At 39.7% G+C, this 19,974-nt stretch overlaps 1 protein-coding gene across 7 annotated transcripts in view; it reads left to right on the top strand.

Annotated features, from left to right (window-relative positions):
• AFF2 (AF4/FMR2 family member 2) overlaps positions 1–19,974 on the top strand; it is a 336,322-nt gene that overhangs the window by 204,029 nt on the left and 112,319 nt on the right. The window lies entirely within an intron of this gene.

Genomic DNA, 19,974 nt, shown 5'->3' on the forward strand with positions numbered 1-19,974 from the left:
AGCTGAAAATCACAGATGATCTATAAATATGACAGTTGAAAATTGTGGAAGAGCTGATTCTCCCTTGTGTTTGGTACTCTCTTTGGTACTTCTCTGGTGTAAGGCTGCAGTAATGTAGCAATGAGTTGAGACTGAACTGGTTTTTTGCTTTTGTCCCAGGTTCTCAAAGTGTTTTACAAACAGGAATTAAATAGCAACTTTGAAAAGTAGGGGGTTTTTTTATGCTTATGAAAATGTGTGGGTCTGATTTCAGTTCAGAGCTGCTGTTTTTTTTAGTGTTCAAGTGTTTGAAAATACTGAATGCAGAACTTAACTAGCTTAACTGACATTTGTGTAAATATAATATTTTAATTTAAAATTACTTCAGAATTATTCTAGTGGTTGCCCTTTATCTACTAAAGACACTATTTTAAGTAAATCCCTATAGGGGGAAAAAATCAGTGTCATGATACCTACAAAGGTTTTTAAAGTGAATTTAAATGTACTGATTCTTAGTGCAAGTTTGTGTACAGGAAAGAACTTGTTGGAGTTCAGTGATTTGTCTGTGACTGTGTAAGAAATGCAGGACTAGACTAGATGTGGGTGCAAAGTCCATTGATTTACTCACCAGACTCTGAAGGTCCAGTTCTTTACTCATAAACTCAAGTCATGGAAGTACTCATTCAAATGAAGTTGGTTGAGTAAAGCTTTACAAAATCATGGCTGAACGAATGACTCAATTTTAAAATTAAATATGGGTTTTTCGGATTAAGTGAGGATTGGATGGGAATGCTAATGATATATAGGTTAATTTCTGCGAATAGTATTTATCTATTAACTTTAGTAACAAATTAATTTTTGCCCTTTGTTATTTGGTTTCCAGTAATGGCTTGGTTTTTTGTAAAGAATCTCGCCAACAGTACCCACTGTTCTTGGTAACAGAACAGAATGGGTGCATTCATGTTTCAGAACATTTAAGTGATCCAAATCTAACATCAAGCATATTCTATAGCAAAAAAAAAGTAAAAAAAAATATTATTACATCTTAAAATTATTTTTCTCCTGAAGCAAGTGTATTTGGATTCCACTGTGAAAAATATTTTAGTGAGTGTACCATAAAATACAATATTTCAATAGTTTGTAACCAACAGTAATATACTTGTCAATCATGGTTTATAGTTATAAGCTGAATTTCAAAAGAACAGTGCTTCAGAGCTCAGTGGTATATAGTGCATTTAATGGGACCAAAGCTCTCTATAGGAAGCCTGATATAAAACCCGAAGACATTGAGTACGTTTTATGAACCAGTTGCTCTCTGTTCTGCTGCTTGATCTAAAGTTCCAGTACTATCAATCAGATTTCTGCTGCAATGAACTGCCTTCTTATGGTAGGTGATAGATTTTACACATGAGAGATCAGAGCTGCAATAAAGCTACTTTTATTTTTAGCTTCCAAATGAAGATCAGCTAACCCATTACTATCACTTTTTCTCTTTTACTGCAGAAAAATTGTTAAGGCAGCTTCTAAGAATTTCCATAGGGCTTTGGGAGGTTAGAAGACAGTCCACTGTGAGACTTGGTATTACGAGGCCAATTTGTTTCTTAGATCTGCGTGTGCAGTTACCACCACTTTCACAGGGAATTACAGGACTTGAGGACATAATGAAATTAAAGCAGAGAGTGGGGCAGAAAGACATAATGGTACCAAGGAGAGCTGGATAGTGTGATCCAAACAAACTCTGATGGATAGAGTCTGCAGTCATTGTGTATTTTAATAATACAGTATTTATCAGATGAAGTTGTATTAAGAAGGATTTAATCTTTCGAACATTGATAGGTTTCAGGGATATTGAAGCGTACGAGTGAAATTACAGTCCAACTTATCCCCAGTTACGTCTGTTGCTACACTGTCAGGCACTCAGCATGATGTCACTGACTTCAAAACTGTATCCCCCACCAATTCCTCATGTATTTTGTCAGTGGGGTCTGTTATCTGTATTTCAGTTTGATCAGATCTGACTGAATTTGACTTCATTGATCTGTATGCTTTTTCAGAGTCCTTTTTACCTGGATGTGTTTCTAACTGTTCCCCAACTTACTTAAAGTTCACGGGCAATTCAAGTGAAACCTACCTTTTCCATTTGCATTGGTCCTAGTGACAGTCCTGTAGATTCCATTGGCTTTGTTAGAAATCCATAGGAGTTGGTAGTGATGTGCTTGCATTCACCATATTGCTGAGTGATACCACGACCAGCTGAGTGAATGCAGAACAAAGACACTTTACCTTCATGATGCTGCATTCTGCTCCAGAAGCCAAGCTGCCTGTGTGCCATTACAGAAGTTAGGTGTAAGAACATTGGGATCATGGAAGACCAGACCAAAGGGATGTATGATCTTTGCAAGGTAACCTTTCAGGTACAACTTCTAGGGGGAAGAATGGGGACAATATACCGCTAGGTAGATTAATTGACCAACATGCTGCTTTTGTAGGATGATGCAAGATGCATGACTTCTTGTGTAAGTAAAGCTTTCTGAAATACAAATTTCATCCTTTTTATAATATTTCAATGTACTTTGTTACATCCACATGCTGGAAAAACCCAATCCCCAGTGTGCTGCAGCAGGTAAAATAGAAGGTGGAGTAGTTGGGATTGTCTGAATTCTGCACCAATATTGTACATGAGTACATGTACATATAACTCACCTCAGATCCTAATTTCTGCTCAAAAACTTCTGAAAATGAAAACGTGCATCCATGTGTGCATATCGTGGTGAGTTTTTATAAGCTGAAATCAGACTATGTAAATCTGCAGCACTTGGCTTCCCTTTTTTTAATTTCAGAGTCACTGTAAATCTCTGCTGGGTGTTTGTGTGGTCAGTTTTCAGCCAGTCTGCTCTGATTAGTTTATTGTGAAGCATAGTAAGCAGGAACAGATAAGGTGCAACCAATTGCACTGTGAAGGATTTTCTGTCAACTTCCATGAATTTGAGGGCACGAACTCAGCTCATGACTTGGGTTTCTGTTATATAATTACTGTTGCAAGTATGTCATCCTCAAACATCCAGTTCTTTTGTTCTGTTTTGGTTGTTAGCATTTGGCCTGTGTCCAGTTGGAAACCACCCAGAACCTTTTTAATCAAGCACATCCTGTGTTTCGAAATCATACTGCAGAGTAGTCTTGGGTAGTTTCCATAAAAGCCTAGCTAAAAAGAAGAATGTAATCATAATGGTATTCTTCCCCTGTCATAAAATTACTTCCTATACTTACTGTATTAATACAGTATTAAAAGGCCCTTCTCATGGGCTCAGTGAACTACCGGAAACCATTAAAAACTTAGAGCAGCAAATTTTTATGGATCAGACAAAACCGACTCGTTTTATCTTTATAGAGTTTTTGTTATCCATCATACTTAATGATACACAACCGGTGTGGGGACTAGAGAACAGCTAAATAAAGGGAGCTCAAAACCAAAACAAGCAGCTGAAAATCTTTCTGTCATATTTCAGCAAGGATTTTTCTAAAGGGGTTCAGCACTGTTTTCAGTTGGGCCAGGATTTCACTTCACGGTTATAAAAAAAAATTCTAAAAAATTTCAGATAAATACCAGCACTTTTGCAATCCCAAATATTATCATAATACTTCATGGAAGCATGTTTGAAAATGGAAATGTGCTTCTTGACATCTAACTACTTTTCATAAGTATCTAATGGCTTTTTGGAAGTTCTCCACTGTGTCAGGGACAGCCACCTGGGCGCATAGAAAACAAAATTTGGCAGCATGTTCAAGCTATGAATTAAAGGTAATTCACAGTTTGAAATGAATCAGCATGAGGTCCTTATGAAGAGTAATCAGACATCAAGAGGATTTTACACCAAGGATTGTATATTGGATATTGCAACAACAAGTAATGTTGTTATTCAAAACTATTCAGAACATTCAAATCAAGAAGCACTGATGAAATTTTAACCTTGAAAGGAATCAGTTAAAAAAAAAAACAAACCAAACCAAACTGGATTCATTCAATGTTCATGCATCGTATCCAAAAATGTACCGCGAATTAAAATGTAAAATTCATCTCCAACTGGAATACGAAGAATGTTTCTATTTATGTATCGACTCTATATCTGTGTTCCAGTCACAGTGCAGCCCAGGTATAACACACTGGAGAATCTGCAGTCTTAGTATTACTAATTAACCATATTAAAGCGTGGGAGTGTCCATTGATCCCACAGTGTTGATACTCTGCTTTCTGTCAGAGCTCACGTTCACTCAGTGAGCGTGGCAAGCTTTAATCGTTAGACTAAGTAATGCCTGTTTGTTAGAAGTAGGAAGTTCCAAAGATATTCCCTCTGGGTAAACTGGGAAAGTCATGAATACAAGGGCCTCGCGCTGCCATGTACAAATTATGATAAGTGAAACAACAGTGGCATGTAATTGGAACTCCATTAATCTTTAGAGAGCTCCAGTGCACCGTATTAAAGGGACAAATAGCAAGTGAAAATGGAAGGGTCTCTTTTGAGAAGATGTCATTCATCTTTCATATTTACTGTTTTGTTTTGTAAGTTAGAAGTTTGCTTTGCATCCTTTGGCCTCATAAGTTCTTGGGTTTGGAGCAGTGACAGTCAGGATTGTGGTTTTTGTTTCTCACTTCTGCAGGCTTTGCCTTTCGAGCAAACTAGAAAGTAATCTGGAATAAAATATACAAGTATTTCCTATGGACAGTTGCCTGTAGAAGCAAACTTGCAAAATATTTCAGCTGATGTGAAATACATTAAACTCCAGTGCTGTCATTAGCAACCCTGTATATTTGAAGATAAGCCCATTATTCAAAATAATTTCTAAATTAGACTTTTAATTTGTTTTCATTATCCAGCTGCTCACATACAGTTTAACCTCCCTGTCAAAATAAAGTTATTTCCTAATACATTCTTTTCCATGATCTCTTTCTCCTGACATGTTTATAAATCAGTTTAAAAGATTGTGGAACAGAACTAAATTAATTCTATGATATTTCGCTGATCGATGGTGAATAATTTTTCTTGCCTATGAGAGTCTTACTGTCTTTAAGACTAAAACAAGCCAACCAACTGCATTCTTGCCAGCGTTGCTGACTGCAACTCAAGTGAGCACTGAACCATTTGAGATTCCTCTGATACTGAATAACCCCCCATTAAAAATTCAACATTTATTTGCCCTCACTAATGAGTTGCAGCTGAAACACTTTGTTCTCTAGGAGGATGCACTACTGCATCGCTGCCAAGTGCATGCAATCACTGAACTGCAACCATTGGAGTGTCAGCATTAATAGAGAGGGGTAAATGACACACAGTAACATGTTTGGATCCCTGATGTATTTCCCTGTCCGCTACATATCAGTTCCCATTTTGGAAACTGGTTAGACTGCAAATCTGCCACAGGTTTCCCTGTATTTAAAGAGCTTTTTCACAGGCAGCAGCATATGTTGAGCCTTTATGGCTTGAGGCCAGTCTCAAACCGACCTCCCAATTTACATTTCTGTGGGATGGAATCACTTCCGAACTTCAGTGCAACTTCAAACAGTCACTTTGAAAAACAAATCTCCTCAGTAAAACTGAAAACTTAATCAGGACAGAGCAGAGGAAGCCACACTCGGTACCTCTCCTACCCATTTTTTTTGGTGACCTGCACACTTGCTGATAAAATACATATGAGCAAACTTCTTGCTTGGCTTTCTGACGACCATAACTTGGACCTCACCCTGCTCCCTTTGTCTTAACTCTGACCTGTCCAGAGCCAAGCCATTTCTCTCTCTGGCTTTTTCTTCCTGGTGCTCTTTGCTCCATCCCTTTCGTTCTTCCTGTCATGACTTACTGGCTCTGTAGACTTCAGTAGCCTGAGACAGAGAAAATTGTCACCCAGATTCATCTGCACCATGCTGCAAAATAGCCGTAATCGGAACTGTGTGATAAGCTTGAGAGAAGAATGAATTTTGCCAGGAAGCTTGGCATTCATAATGCCAGAGTGGGCTAGAAACTCCCAATTTGTGTCCTAAGTACCCTAGGTAAGACTAACAGCCACTTTTCCTAATATCCCAACTTAATCCTTGGCATCTTTCCTCTGAATCCCTCTGACAACCTCAATAATCCACCCCATTTTTCTCAGCTTTACACTCTCTATCCAGAGGAACTTATATTGCTACCATTATCCTTTGGGCAGAGGGCTCAGCAGGGCTCCAAAGCCTATCAATTTTCTGGCCAGAGGGCTTATTTTTTATGAAGTGAAGTTCTCACAACACCCCACGGGGCTAGGCCACGGTCACTGCATTATCCTCTGTCTTGGATAGCCCTTGGAGCCAGAGATTCAGAATAGCTGTACCTTACAAGTACATCCTCCAAAACGGTGAAGAAGGAAAATACTCCCCACTGCTGAGCTAATTACTGCTCTAAATTCCTGAAGGAAGAGCTGCTTCCCTCAGTTGTGTCCATGCATCTCAGAAAAGTGTGTTTTGAGACTTTCCTAATGCTGTAACTGCAGCTTTCCAAAAAAATTATGGAGGAGGGTGATGTCTGTAGCCTCACTCCAGTAGGTGCAAACCAATTGTTTAATTAATATCCATGTTATGGAAACACAGGAGGGGGCCTAGAAAACTGGCAAATAACTGATTGTTTTCTAATTTCCGCAGGAGCTGTTTACCCTTCAAGATAAAAATAGTAAACAAAATCTGAAGGTGGTTCAGCTTTCAGGAAATTGTCCCTTACTGGAAAGCCTTGTTTAGTCAAAATGCTTCACAAAAAGATCTTTACAGCTTTTGAAAGAAAGATGTTGGCTCATCTACATCATACTGTCAAGAAAGACTTAAGTGCAGCTGTCAGGCTCATCTGAGTTTGCAGATGCAGTAAATATCTGCAGTAATGAGGGGTTGCTTTCACATCTATTTACCTGTATTCCTTTTGGGGTGTCCCTGCTAAATTGCATGCACGTAACTGTGTTTTAAGGACATATATGTGCTTTTCTGCAGAGAGAGGAATGCAAATCAGTGCTGCCCATATTTGGTTTAGCATGAATTTCAATAGTTCCAGACAAATTCGAAAGCCTATACAAATCATAGAGCTTCAAGTCTGGCTGTGTGCTAGACTGGAATTTTTTGTTAGGTCAGACCTTTATCTCAGCTTCTTTTTGCGACTCTTTATGGGGAGATTGAAGAGGAACTGAAACTGGTGACCTGTCTTGACCTTTAGTACTGGATTAAAATTCCAACTTGCTACCATGGCAACGAGGCCTTGAAAATTAGATCCTGACAGAAGCAGAGAGAAACTTAAAACTGCAACTGCTGCACTGAACAGAAGAAAGGTTACTTACAAATGTCAGTGACAGGCTCTTAATTGAAATAATCTCCCTTTCCCTGTGCTGAAAAAAATAAGGAAGAGAGAAATGAATGCAAAAAAAGCCAAAAACAAACAAACAAGCAAAAACACCCCAAAAAATTGTCTTTTTTTTTTTTTTTAATCTGTTGCAATTCAGAGCTCATGCTGCTGAATCCAGCACAGGTGAGAAGGGAGCCAGACACACAACTCACAAAGGCCTGAACCCCCTAGACCAGACTGGCAGCAGGAGCCAGACAGTGGCCAGTGTTAAATCACAGGTTAACTTTATGTTTTTTTCTCCTTTAACCTGACACCAGGGATCAAAAGAAACATCACAGTGTCTCGTCTGACTCCTAGGATCCATGCAATTATCTGTTCTGTAGATGTAAAGGGATAAACATAAGCTAGACAGTGCTATTCCAGATCAAGTGTGATAAAAGTTACTCATTTTCCAATCTAATCAATGCAACAGTCAGAGGGAGATAATAGTGCAAGTCCTTCACTGCTAAAGGAGGTTAAGTTGTTTTTTTCCCCATGGAGAGCAGAATGCAGTTGTAACCTGAAGGGAGAAGGTTCTGAGGGTCACCTAAAGGATTTTCTGCTCCTTTCTGCTTTATCCAGGAATCTCCCTCATCCCAAAATCAAATAACCTTGAAGATCAGGTCGCAGCAGAGTCTCATGTAAACCTGTGGTTTTCCCCACGCTCATCCTTGATGATGCTCTGAGGGCTGTACTCACCTTTCCCAAGGCATCAAGGACCAGAACCAGCCCTTAGCACACAGAGGAATGCTGCCTCCTAGCAGTCAATATCCCATCTTTCTAGAGTCCCTGTATCCCCAGTATTCCCAGGGACTGCTGTCTTCTACCCCCCCTCCCCCCAAAAAAAACCCCACCACATAAAAATGTAGACTTTACATATCAGAAAAGGGATGTTTCTTACTGGACAAATAGATAATGTTGAATTGGATTAGATGCTCTGTACAGTTAGATAACTGCTGCAGAATCAGATTGGATTGTAAGTACTATATATAGCTAGATGAAAGTTTAACAGCTGTAGGTAGATGACATTAAATTTTTGGAAGAGAGAGTTTTGCCAAAGCTTAGTGTCTAAACTTATTGCAAAATCCCAAGACCGTGTTTGGAGTCTGAGTTCAAGTAGAAGGCGTGCACAGAAAAAAAGAAAACCACCTTTAGTTTTCTTTAGACTGTACTACCCAGGTATTGGATTTGTTATGTATTGGTGTAGTGTAGAATTACGGGGTCAGAGGAAACATTATGGATGTTCACAAATGCAAAATTTTGCATGGTGTGTTTTGTATCGTTCATTGCATTGCTTAGAGATAATGTTTATCACTAATAGTGTCCATTATCAAGGGCAGGTTGCATTGAAATGATGTGTTGTATCATCTTAACAAAACACGGGTTTCTGGAGTAGGCTGTTGATAGACAGTAGAAAGCGAGTGGTAGATGAGCAGTTTTCTAACAAAGGAAAATAAAACCCATTTAACGTTTCTCAGGCTCTGAGTTATGTGCTTCAGTAATGTCAGACAGTTAAAAATAGAGGCCATTATTTAAAATTTCAAGTGTTGACTTAATTCCTAGAGTAAGTTAGTTATTTCAGAGGAGTTGCTGTCAGAGATGAATTCAGCCCATCCTGATGAACACTTGCCACTGTTACCATTTCCTGCAAAACACCACTAATTCTGCCTTAATTACTGTCAGACTGGACTATGGAGCCCTGGAGTATCTGGCAATAAAGCTGTGTTTTGCTGAGAGAGAAGGTAAAGAACCATTTAAATAGGTTTTTGAAATAAGCATGAAATCTCTGAAGATGTACTGTTGTAGTACAGACTGTATATCAAAATATATAAGCATCTTGTTGCAACAATGGCTTTGTAAACACATTACTGAGCAAACTATGAAAAGTAATCCACCAAGGGGCTGTTTCCCTAACTCATAAGCATGAAGTTAAGAGACCAGTGCCATAAAGTAGATATGTGCTGTTAAAAAATACTTTTTACGTGAGATTATTTTGTGTTAAGCCCAGTAGATGATTCCTTTTTTTTTTTAAGATGTGTATCTTTTAATACTTGAAAATACTTGTGTTTAAGGCAAAAGTCAGCTGTCCTCAGAAAATCTGTGAATAATTCATTAACTTGGGGCAAACAGTGCTTGAGGGTGGAATGAAGGTGCCCACATGCACCTCACTTGGGCAGAGTGTAGCGGTGTCACGCAGTCCTGCTAAAGCTATCCACTAGCTTTTTGTGGAATTACAGTATTGTGATGGATAATGAGGAATGCCTTCAGCACTGTCACTCCTTTTAGCAGCCTGCAGGCATGGCCTGAGGGGCGGTCGGAGCCCACCTCCCCCGGCAGGCAGAGCCTCCTTGCTCCCAGCCCTGTGGTGCCTTGGTGAGGCACCAAGGCTGCTCACACAGGAGGGGCACAGTGTCTTACAGATGTTTTGGAGGCCACAGTTTGCAACTAATCTTGGCACAGCTGTCAATCATGTGCGTATCACTTGCCCCCTTGTCAGCACCCTGAGCCGGTTCAGAGCCGCCTGCTGCGAATAGAAAAGGCGTGAGGTAACCGGTGCTGCGTAGGAATACTTCTGATCCCTTGTTGGCATCTGGGCTCATGCCTGGCTGAGGAGCCTTCTCACCATACAGCATTGGTGGATGATGTCCAGAAGGAACGAGGGATCACAACCGGAGGGTGATCTGAATTCTAGGTTGATGAGCATTTCTGCATTTACCCATCATGTCTTCTCTCAAAGCAAACAGCAATGCTCCTGGTGGCTGCAAGGGGAGTTTGCTCAGAGAGTGCAGCTCACTCTCAGAGGGATTTTGTTCAGGAAATTGCAAAACTTGAGTAAGAAAAGGTGTTAAGTGAATTATATACAAACTGGATATGGAATTAATCTGCCATAGCCAAAACCCAGTAAGAGCTCATGTATTGCCAATTGCTGACATTTCTTGCAGTCTGTAACTTGTGCAGCTATGCAAACACCGAGCTAAAAATCCAATATCACCTTCCCTCTCCAAAGTACAGAACTTTCCATGCTTAGCCAAAGCATTACCCACTATTCTTCTTATTATTAATTGACTCTTTTGAATTAAAAAAAAAAAACATGACACAAGGATTGAGGTTGGTTGGCTGCTTGGTACAGGGCTCAGACTGTAATCAGAGAGAGCATTCATTGATTTTGTTTGCTTTGTTTCAGCCAGTAGAAAAAGTACATATTTAGGAGATCAGAGAAAATTTATATGGTTGAAATCTTGGATGTGACTGTTTGAGGTGCTGTTCTTAGGAAGTAATGGGAGATTGAGACTTTTCAGAGGAAAGAGCAATATATGGTTATGAAGATTTTGCAGGACTCATTTATTAGTATAAGGAAATGGTGTTTCAGCAATGTTGTGTTGTTAGAGACTGAGAGCCTTAATAAGCAGCTGCTGTTCATCTGTAGTAAGTTTTTTAGAAGTCCATTCAGACAGGTAAAATTACTTCATGCATAGCCTGCAGAGCACGTGCTGTGCATTGTATTAAAAAAAAGAATAAAGCAAACACAATGAATCTGTTAAATCATAATGGCTCCCAATCGTGACAAATTTGCAGATTAAAGCTCATTGAATACACATTTAAATGATAAATGATAATGGCTTGGAAAGAGTCATTATGATCTATTTCATCAATAATCCACATTTTTTGCCTTGTAACTACACCAAGGATAAGTATAATGAATACTGCCTGATGAAAAAAATATTTTGTTTGTGAAAGAGAATCAGAGAAAAGAAATTCTCAGATTAACAAATTTAAGTGGTTGTTACTGTTTGTTTATATTGTTTATACATGACAGATTTTTCCCATTATTAATATTAATAATTTACAGCTTCAGAGCTTGTACTCAGGGGAAAAAAAACATGTTTAGACTTAGTATCCTTCAAACCACAGTTGATTTCAGTAGGTTTTGGAAAGTGAAAGCAGAATGAAGCAGGGATACAGTATTAAACATTCAAGGTGTTAGACTGCAGATTGTGAACACCAAGTCCCATGAAGTTTGTGAGCAGAATTCAATGGGTTTGTTACAGGTTTATCATGTTTCCCACACAAAAATGTGCACCTTTTCTTAATTTACTGTGCACTGAGATTTGCTGTGCCTGCCCAGGACATCCTTCTGGGTACTCCAACAATTCCTAAGTGCACTCATGTCAGTCCAGATGGTGCCGATGTGTTTTGGCGCTGACGGACACGCACTTGTGGAAAACCTAATGGGGTTTTGTCGAGAAAATCTTCAATTGTGCTGAAACAAAATGTCCTGCTGAGGAAGAAGGAGAGGTGGAGGTTAGACTCAAGTGTGCTGTGTTGCCAGCTCTTGGTTGTAACCTCATGTGCATGTTATCTTATGCCTGACCAGGTTAGGACTTCAGTGGCAAGTTCCTGTAGGAATGAGTTCCTGCAGCCCATTTAAAAAGGAACAGCAAAACTCTGTTTGGTATGGGGGGTGACAAAGTGCATCTTTGTGGAATATTCTGACTGAAATTAGCAGTTAAAGCTGAGATTTTTGAAATTGAGTGGGTATTCTTTTGTATGACACCCAAAAACTAAATCTGCTACAAGTATGAATGGTAGTGGCCTTATTGTGTTGCTGAATAAACTGGATGAATTAACACTGGAGCAGGATCCCAGTACACTTAGTCATAAAAGTCATCTCAGTGAACTTACCAGAGTAAGTTCATTCATCTGAAGGCCATGATGGTCCTTCTCAAGAACCACATTTATCAAGTGCTTCTGGGCATTTACTGTTTTCTGGTAACATACCATTGCAAACTAGCACCATGGAGCCATTTGACAATAAACAAGACTGCTGGAATGTCATCTGCAGAAAAAAGAGCAAGATCCAGTTCCAGGCCCTAGATAGCCCTCTTAAAAACTTAGATGATTTAAGTAGTTTTCTTAAAAAAAATGGCTTATTTTGCTCTTTGAAGTCACATAGCACATAACTCCCACCCTTCCCCTTAGATATTTTCACACTGAGCGAAACGCTCCAAGTGGCCATTGTTTCAGGCAGTCGATATCTGTATAAATGCAGCATTGATAGTGTCCCAAGCTACCACAATGTTTTGAATTATAGAAGTGGAGGGCTTTTTAACTTTGAACACATGCTTTGTGTAAATACTCAAGTAAAACTTAAGCTCGCAGTGAATTTTTGTATCCCTGCTCCTCCTGGAAGCCATACGCCAACTTATCCCTAAAGCCCGTGGCTGAGCCTCTGAGGCTGGGGTGATCTTCCAAAGTGAGGATGAGAGCCGTGGGAACAGCTGTGGTGTCACCCTGCACTAGAATTTCCCAGGGCAGAGCTGGTGTGTCCCCATGTCCCATGATGGCCTCGGGAGCGGCGTGGGGGCATTGCTGTGCAGGGGGATGCTCAGCTGAGCGGGGCAGAGCACGGTGCTGCAGGCGCCGAGGTAAAACTGCCTTTGCAGCACACCTGGGCGTGCTGGGGGCACGGCCTTAGTGCTTCAGAGGTGTGGAGATGAGCAGGTATGGGAGGGAGCGATTCCTCCTCCTTCCCTGGCCACCCGTGGGTGCTGCCCCAGCCAGCGCGGAGCTGTGGCCCCTGTGTTTTGATAACCTGGTCGCTCCGTGTGTGGCCAGCTCCAGCCTCCAGAATCCCTGCAGCCGCTGTTATGGCCGGGCTAATGACTTGAAAACTTCTCGTTAAATATTCCTCTTGGCAAAGTTTGGTTCCTAGATGGTCTCAGGGAGGAGGGAAGGGGGGGGTTTCAGTCCTGGGTGTTAAAAAAAAAAACAGCTTTATTTTTAGGTCTTTTTCCATAATAAGGTTTTCTCAAATGATTTGCTACAATAAATGGGTCTTTTTAAATTTGAAAAGTTCAGTTCTAAGTTCAGGGGTAGCCCTTGGGCACGGTAGTGGAAGATCCTTGTACATACTAAGGAGCGATTATTGACAGAGTTTAACTTTATTGACCCTGCTCTCCTAATTCCCAACAAATTTTCTAAACGTGCTCTTTAAAATCCCTACAGAACACTGCAGGTTTTGGGTAATTCCAGAGCTGCACCTGAGATTATTGCTTTATTACCATCCTTCTTTCTATCCCCTTTCCTGGACTGACCAGGCCTCTGACATTTCTTTTTCAATATATTCTAAGCAGAGTACATGTGTTTGTCCTTCCTACAGCTTTCACCTCAACATTTATGCAGCACATCAGATCTCTTCCCTTCATTCAGGCACTTTCCACTCCTGCTCTGGCCCGTTTCAGCAATGGACTTGCCTATGCTAAAAATAATTTTTTTCAGCAATTTGATAGCTTTGCCAATGGGTTCAATGAAAACAGATGGCATGTTTATGCCTGTATTGACAACTGAGAGGGCTCTGAAAGTCTGTAGACTTTCTACCTTTCTGACTTTCCTGTATCTCTCCTCCTCCCAGCACCCTCCATGGTACAGTTTCTTGCTGAAGGGTTGACTTGACTCATTTTCCATTGCTGTCAAGCTTGCACAGTTGAGGGATAAAAATTCTACTTGAATTAGTAAAGAAAAACTGAATATTTAATTTCTGCACAGGATTCTGGGGTTGATAACTTATAGCTACTTGTCATATAAATTAAGTACAGTTTGTGCTTAAGTGCTTTTTTATTAGACACTGCTGAGATTGTTAATAGCAGGTTCGTTCCTTGGGTTTAGAAAAAGTTGCTTGCTCTGAAGTGTTTGAAAGTCAGGTGACATGTGTATCTTTAGGTAAGAAATCATTCTAAAGATTAGAAGGACAAACGTTTTTCCTTATTTACTGTTTCCATCTTCCTTAGAAATAACTATTTTGCATTAATACTATATATTAATATACAATATACCTAGCAAATCACTAAAGCATTTTCTTAATGTCTGTCTTTTGCTATAATGACACATTAGATGCTTCTTTTAAGGGTTAACCTTAATTCATACCAAGTTTAGAGTTCTCTCATATGTGAGTTAATAGAAAAATATTGTCCATAGAACATTGCCTAAAATTTTGTGATAAATTTTCACAGAACATTCACCTGAATATTGAGAGGAAATGTTTACTTAGAGAAAATAATCAGGTACTTTGGGTGTTTTCGTGCCCCTTTTCCATTTTTTTCAGAAAAAAAAAAAAGAAATCTTAGGTTAATTACAGAAATTCTCCCTAATTCTGTACAAACATTTTTTAACTTCTCTGAGTGGTGGTCATATTTCAGATTGGATGTGGCAGGGCAGGAGGTTTGACTGTTGGCTGTATAGTCCTCACAGGCACGGATGTGAGTCAGAAGACATTTAGAGAGGAAAACAGGGGAAAGTAGGAAAGAAAACAGGAAAGTCAGCTTAACTGTGCCCAGTCAGGATCAGCTCTGCTCCTGTTTCTGTTGCAACTTTCTCTGTGGTGCTCAGGAATTGCCCCAGGCTACGTTTACCAAGTTTAGGTGCTTGGTAATGATCGTTGTGCAAAACTGAACTGTTGCTTCCTGATGCACTGAGTGCCTGACAGCCTTCCCCATGCTCCTCACAAGCTGGCTTGTCCAGGTGTGCAGGTGTGTGTGTGATGCTTTAAGTCAAAACAGATACTAATCATGTCACAGTGTTAGAGAGTGTTTAAAGGGTACAGGGATGAGCATGGAATACAGTAGGTGAAGTAAAACACAGATGTTGGGGGAAGATGAATTTGTTGTTAAGGCATTAGATTGGTGCTCAGGAGAATTTGATTTTAATTCCAGCTCTAACAGGGACTTCCTGTATGACCTTTTGGAAATTATGTCTCTGTTTTCAGTCTGTAAATAGGAACGATGGTTTTTTCCCCATTCCCTGCCTTTTCAGTTTTGCCAGTGCAGTTGCTAAAGCAAGGACTCTTACACTATGTCTGACCTGTTGTCTCTTGGTCCAGTAACATGTGTATGATATGGCACAAAGCTGTGAATAGGGAGAGGAAGAATGTAAAGTTGCAGATTGGATATGCATGTCACTGGTTAAGAATTTACAGAATTTAATATGGGATGATTGGAATAAACCTAATGAAAACATTGCCTATTATAGACCAAGATTTTTATAATTTCTGTGGACCTCTGTACTGTGAGAGGTTTCTGTAAAAAAACTGTTATTCTCTGTTAAACTCTAATAGGACTTTTCACATAAGCTGGTTTTTAGCATGCATTTGGGATGAGTGCATTACCCACGAGTAGTGAACTCACAAGTGAGTTATGCGGGTAATCCCAAACGAGTGCCAATAAAACTTTTATAACACATAGCATCATTATGGAATTCGTTTATGCCACATATTTTACGGGGGAAAAAACTATTTTGGTCATATATTGGAGAGTTTATAATTTTTTTTACTGGTGCTGTTTTTCACATCCCTCTGCCTCTAAAGCCGAGCCAAGTGAATACCAGCAATCTGGTATTCTAACCTAGAAGGAAGGGAAAATTAGAACAAACACATGTTTGAAATCTCTCTGAAAATAAAACAAGGGCCAGATTCTAATCTCCTTACTCATACCAAACACCACCATACCCCCTGAATAGCTCCATAGATTTCTTTGGGACCATTTGTCAAGTGAAGTGCTATTTGACATGTGTGGCAATACCCAGAATTGGCTCTATCTAAACTAGCTTTTTCTATTTAAGCCCTCCAAAGCTTGCTGTCTTCAGTGGTTAGAAACACATATTTACGTTTTTTATCGCATCAAAAAGAAGAATTCTCACGCTGCTTAGAGGGGTTATTTCAGCCCCTTTTTAACAGAGTCGGGCGATGCGAAGCAGAATCCCAGCACTTCTATAAAGCTGAGGCAGAGTAAAGCCCTCCTAGGGGGTGGCTGGCAGGCTAAGCACATGATGGGTCATGTTCAGGCTGCAAAGACTGAGGAATTTGGGCCTTCCACTTCACCAGCTGCTGTCAGCAGCTTTGCAAACCCCACTTCATACCCCTGTAAACCATACACATGTAAACCTGTTGCACCAATATAATACCCTTGTCCCCATCGCTTCAGCCATTGGCTGCCATGTCCCATATTCAGTTCCCCTCCTTTTGGGAACAGTTATTTCACCTCAGAGACTTGAGTCCTGTATCTTGCTTAGTGTAAACACAGTGCATTCTAAGAGGTTTTATCTCTTTCTCGTTTGTTTTCTGCTGCTGTGTTAATTTTATTGCCAAGATCAAAGATCCTGAACTGGTAGACATAAGTCAACAGAAGAACTTGACTTGACTTTATTGAGAGCAGGATCAGGCCATAAACATCCTGGGTTTGTTCTTTTGTCTCACATAAAATAACTCCACCGATAAAATGCACTCTGTGATGATGGCTAATCAGGGATTGCTGCTTAAAGCTCCACACGTAACCTAGCTATCTCCACATTAACCTCCTACTTTCATTTCCTTGGTTATGTTGAATAGGAAGCAGTTATTGAACTGCAGTGTTATGTTCATAGAAGCCATTTGATTAATTGACTATGTTTTGAACTCTTGTGACCCGTGGCTGAAATATAGCTCAGACAAAAGTGACAGAAGCACAGCGATGGGATGGGAGTATAAAAGAGCACCAGTAAACTGTCCATGGGCAGCCCACATTCATGTTCATGTTTATCCTTGTCGAGCTTGCTAAAAGTAAAGACAGATGTCCAGCTTATCTCATGTAGTCAATAGCAATAATAAGTACGGATGCTGCTCGCTGCGAGTTGAGCCTATTCCTGCTGTCATTCTGTCTTTATGTATCCACAGGGAGAAAACCTGGAAGGCAGGCAAAAAAAAGAAAAAAAAGGAAAAAAAAAAAGATATTGCCAGAAATCCCTGTAGGCTATCTGAGAAGGAGCGGATGTGTAAAGCATTTCTTTCTGCATAAACATTTAGAAATCAAGCTCTCATAAGTCAGGGATCCACCAAATGTGGTGTGAAGAGGCAGATGAAGCCTGCCTTCTGGCATGCCAGCATTTGCTGATTGATTTGGAATGCAGAAGGGCCCTTTTTATTTTTATTTTAAAATTTGAACCACATCTTAATACAAATCAGGTGAAAAATAAATTGAAAAATAGCAAGCCTGAGATTACAGATGTGCCAGCTTCATATTGTTCAGTTTTGCTGAGGTCATAGTCAAGCCCATCAAGTTCACATCGTTTAGTGTGCAGCCACTGAGGTAATATTCAAACAAAAGAAAAGCAGTCAGAATGCTGATATGCTCCTACTTTGCCAGCTGGCCTCATTCAGCTGTGCAAAGCACACTGGCTTCAGCTATGTAAGGAACTTAAATCAGTAAGGAATACAGGTTTTTAAAAGGATATGCTATTCCAAACAGCCCATTTGTGCTCCAGCTCTCTGACTTTAGATCAGTCATAAAGGGGAAATACCTCTCCTAATATGCAGTTTCATATTCTGAAATTTAGAATGCAAGAGCTATACTAATGATGATACAGTTAATTTAGACAGAGGAATTTTTCAAGGGGGGACATTTGTATTCTGCTCAGTAGTTAGAGAAATCTTGAACTTCCTAGAAAGCCTACAAGTAGAATTACTGGCACCCGTTCTTCCTCCATACTGGTGATGTTACCATGCTGGTTCCCTGCACACAGGTATAGATTTATGTAGATTAATTTGGTATAGTACAGTGAATTGCCACTATGATATATATTTTAGAATTACTTCCTAGCACAGCCTAATGGCTGGAATCAAATAAAACATAAAAGTAGATTTATATAGATTGCTGTATAAATCAGATAAAGCTTTATATTACCTAGCATTGGTAATGGAAGCTTTTCCTGCAAATAATATAGAAGTTTTTCATGTAATATTTTCATTATTTCAGTGAAAGGGAAGCAACAAAAAAGAAGAAAAGAAATAAACAAGTCTATCGGGCTTAGCCACCATTAAACATCATTAACTACAATTTTGCCTGACAAGTTCTCTCATCTGGTGATGGGTGAAATGGTAGAAAAGTAGACTGAACAATTGCATAAACCCAAATGAAATATGCCCTTGTATTCTAAGTGTGCACAGTTCAGTCAGTTAAAATAGAGCAATTTATTATGCTTTAGCAGCTTGAGCTTAATCTAGTTTTAAATAGATCTCTTTTTTTTTTTTTAACTTCTTGCTGTGATTTAACTGGTTTGGGAAGACACATGATATAGTGCTACACAGTGTCTGCTCCCTCTCGTGCTAGTTTACTTTGAAATAACTTTAATAGAGTGCTGCTGATGAAAATAACTCACAGGAAATGTAGATAAGCCTTTAAACAACAGTGAATACATTTGTTTTGTTTGAAATGAGTGGATAAAGGCTTAATGGAAGAGACAAGAATATAGAGTGGAGAGAAAGGAGATTGAGTGTAACAGGCACAGCAGAGTGGTCAGCAACACCCTCCTGAGGATTTGGGGCTCTCCAGGCTCCACCAGGCAATGGTGCTGCCACACGAGCATCCCCTTTTCATCAGCTTCTCAAGGTCAACAGCTCTGAGCATTTTGGGCCAGCCTATCAAATGTCTTACTGGTCAGTTTTTAATATCAAACTGCCACTGCAAACCACTGTGAACCACTTTGCCATATTGGCCACCCGTTGTCAAAGTAGGTTGGAATGTTTATCAAAATCTCCTCACATAATATAGGCAAAGATCTCACCTGCCTGCATTCAAAGTGTGCTCTGCTGTTCCTCGAGGCAGGGAGTGTGTGACCTTTACTGAGTGGAATATTTTGACTGTGGACATTTTGTTTGATATTACACAGTAGTTTTCCACTTATTCATTAGATCCCTCAGCCTTTGTGGTTTTTCACAGGTAATTCTGTAATTACACCGGCTGTGATAAATACTTTATTGAAATCTTACTCGAAGAAATTTAGCTCAGTCCCTTTGCATGTGGAAGGAAATAAGCATCTAAGTTAGTGTTTGCGGTGTTGATTGATACAAACAGCCATGCCAGATGCATATAAACTTGTGTATTTATATTAGATCCCACAGGAATGGAAGAGGGACATGTTTTCAGGGAATTTTGTGTGCGCATGTGCAGTTGTAAGAAGTTCAGCAACCAAGTGACACCAAATTCTTTGTATAACTGAGGGCTCTGGCTGGCACAGGCTGCTCTAGCAATAGGATGATAGACCCTTTCACCTTCAGGTTACTGGTTGAAATTTAAGGCAGATTTGTAGGGAACAAAAGTCATTACACTCTCAGAGCTATTCACTGGCCTGTGCGAGATGAAATTCTCCATTGAAGTCTAATGGATATGTGTCCAATTCCAGAATCTGTGATCCTAATTGGCACTCTTGTTGATAGTGGCAGCATAGAGGCCAAAGACTGAATGGGAATACAGACAGAATTTCCTCTCCTTTTCAAGAGAGGAAAGACCAGTAGGATGTTTGTGTTATTGCTGCACATGATATGGATGTTTTTTGGATTGAGAAGGGATTGCAAACTTCAAAAGCATTCATGAAGTCTTGAGTTTTCTAAAAAAGCCCTAAGCTAACTTTTTTTTTTTAATTTAGAGAAAAAATTGCTAGTGATGTTTGTTGAGCTGGCTGAAGCTTTGAGGTGTCTTGAGTAAAAAGTAAGGAAAAAAATGTTTTAATTAAAAGTCAGAGAGTACCAGGAAAATCAGTAGAGAGGGACTGTATGTACTGTTCCTTCTTACGAATGACTGTTTAAACA

The sequence above is a fragment of the Neopelma chrysocephalum genome, unplaced genomic scaffold (assembly GCF_003984885.1).
Source record: "Neopelma chrysocephalum unplaced genomic scaffold, ASM398488v2 Primary Assembly neopelma1_81, whole genome shotgun sequence".
Taxonomy (NCBI): Eukaryota; Metazoa; Chordata; class Aves; order Passeriformes; family Pipridae; genus Neopelma; species Neopelma chrysocephalum.